This window comes from Myotis davidii, unplaced genomic scaffold (genome assembly GCF_000327345.1).
Source record: "Myotis davidii unplaced genomic scaffold, ASM32734v1 scaffold46, whole genome shotgun sequence".
NCBI lineage: Eukaryota > Metazoa > Chordata > Mammalia > Chiroptera > Vespertilionidae > Myotis > Myotis davidii.
Window position 1 is genome coordinate 12,390,422 of NW_006383006.1, and position 2,737 is coordinate 12,393,158.

General features: G+C 39.3%; 1 protein-coding gene across 1 annotated transcript in view; it reads right to left on the reverse strand.

Moving 5' to 3' along the window:
* EMC7 (ER membrane protein complex subunit 7) overlaps nt 1-2,737 on the reverse strand; it is a gene marked incomplete at its 5' end in the record, with an annotated part of 19,720 nt that overhangs the window by 16,566 nt on the left and 417 nt on the right. The gene's annotated exons all lie outside the window — the stretch shown is intronic.

Here is a 2,737-nt window from a genome sequence, read left to right on the forward strand (position 1 = left end):
CCCCCAGCGGTGGCTTCGTGCAGATGGACGTCCAGAATGACTCCGGAAGGTCGTTCAGCTGTCCAGTCTAATTAGCATATTACACTTTTATTACTATAGGTTTATTTTGTTAATCCTCACCTTAGGATTATTTTTCCATTGATTTTTTTTTAGAGAGAGTGGAAGGGAGTGAGAGAGGAAGGAGGGAGGGAGAGAGGGAGGGAAGGAAAGGGAAGGAGGAAGAGAGACACAAATAGATGTGAAAGAGACACACTGGTTGCCTCCTACACTCACCCCAACCAGGGCCTGGTATTGAACCTGCAACCCAGGTACATGTCCTTGACCATGACTCAAACCCAAGACCCTCCAGTGCACAGGCCAATGCTCTAATCATTTAGCAACACCAGCCAGGGCCATAAAACATTTTTAAGATAAGTAGGAAAATATAAAAATGGACTGGGTATTATTAGATGAAGTTACGGTATTAATAATTTTGTTGAATCAATAATGGTATTGTGTGTTCTTTTAAGACTTTATCTTCTAGAGATACAAAATAATGTTTTTATAAGTGAAATCATATTGTTAATCCTCACCTTAGGATTATTTTTCCATTGATTTTTTTTTAGAGAGAGTGGAAGGGAGTGAGAGAGGAAGGAGGGAGGGAGAGAGGGAGGGAAGGAAAGGGAAGGGGAGGGAGGAATAGATAATGCACTAGAGAGACACAAATAGATGTGAAAGAGACACACTGGTTGCCTCCTACACTCACCCCAACCAGGGCCTGGTATTGAACCTGCAACCCAGGAACATGTCCTTGACCATGACTCAAACCCAAGACCCTCCAGTGCACAGGCCAATGCTCTAATCATTTAGCAACACCAGCCAGGGCCATAAAACATTTTTAAGATAAGTAGGAAAATATAAAAATGGACTGGGTATTATTAGATGAAGTTACGGTATTAATAATTTTGTTGAATCAATAATGGTATTGTGTGTTCTTTTAAGACTTTATCTTCTAGAGATACAAAATAATGTTTTTATAAGTGAAATCATATCATCTTTGGGATATTTAAATAGTCTAGAAAAAAACAAATGAAGTATAGAAGACACATTAAACAAACAGTAGACTGTGATAGGTACCTAAGGATTCACTAAGCCATTCTGTTTATTTTAGTTCATGTCTGTAATTGTCCATAATAAAAAGTTAATGAAAGTATAGTACATAATCTTCCTGTCAAAAATTGAAAACTACCACGGTAGCCAGTTTGGTTCAGTGGATGTATATAAATTATGGTTTATATACAAAATGATAAAAGCGAGAAGTGGCATAGGGAATCCTCAAGCCAAACTCCTTTCATCTCTACTAACCAAGTCCCAAATAAGCTCCAACAAGCATAAATAGAAATCAAAACTGCATGCTGGTTATGCATAACAGGTACAAGACAAATTACCTATCCCTCTTCCAACAAGTTTGCCAGGACAAACTCCTTATATTAATGCTTAATCAAACTTTCTACACACAGATGTAAAAACATAAAATGGTATCAGGAGCTGCTCACAAAATATTAAGCAAAAAAAAGCAGGTTATAAAGTGTATATGCTGTATTTTACTATTTAAAATATAGGACATATGATTCCAAAAAGGCTGCGAAGAAACAATGAAATATTAAGGTTTGTTATCTCTATTATTTATATTTTCTTCCATACATGTTACTTAGATGTTATTTTAAAATGGAAATAATAAAGGCTTTGAAGAATAATTGTATACAGCATCAAGGAGAGGCCAAGTGGCCAAGTAAGGCTAATTTTCCAAAGCTTAATGAAAACTTTATCATTAAAACATTATTTAGGGTAAACCTAAAGAAAACCCTGAAGTCAGATCATTAATGACAAATAGCATTAAAGTAATGGTTGTAAGCTTCTTGTCATTATTTATTAACCTAAGGTTGAAAGTCTCATTCAAAGACATCTGAATGATCTGAATATTTTGCAAATCAAATTCAGAATTCAATGTCCACATTTAACTGGTCTGGTTTTCAGATAGTGCTTGGTGATGCACAAACCCACCAGATAAACACTTCCTTTCCTAGATACTTCCTTTCAGTTCGCCGTTTCCCTTTCCAAGCAGCGACTGAAAAATTTAAAACATCACACTTGTTGTCTAGACTTCCGCAAAGCAGGCTGCCGCAAAACGAGAGTGCTAACAAATTCGACACGTCTTCTAAGATAGGTTGAAAGCCCATTTCTGCTAACAGCTAGAGAGGACAGAAGCGTGAAAGCAACACGGAGAAACCCTAGTCTGACATAAATGCCCAGTTGCGATGTTGCAAATCCCTCGATGAATTCAAGTGTAAAAAAGAACAACCACCCCACCTCCAGGCGAAAACGGTGCTTTCATTAGGGACTTCGGGGCCTATTAATTTTAGAAGCAGCATCAGCCTCCCAATCGATGTCATCACTAGAAGCCCGCTGGGGTTTCATAATTCCCACTTGCTTAGCATCTTTCTACACAACATCAAGCTACAAAAAGACTGAAATGAATGCAAAAAAAAAAAAAAAACCGGCCAGATTCCAGGGAAGCCCGATGAGATTCAAAGGAAGGAGTTCAGCAAGCGACAAATAATGGTCCCTCTGTCCCCAGGGCGCTGGAGTGGTGGTCCCCAGACGGTGCCAAATGGAGATGAAGATGCCCTGTCCCCCCCGCCTCCCCAACCCCGGCTCCGGCCCTCGGGCCAGCACCTGCCGGCCGCCGCGCTTCTGA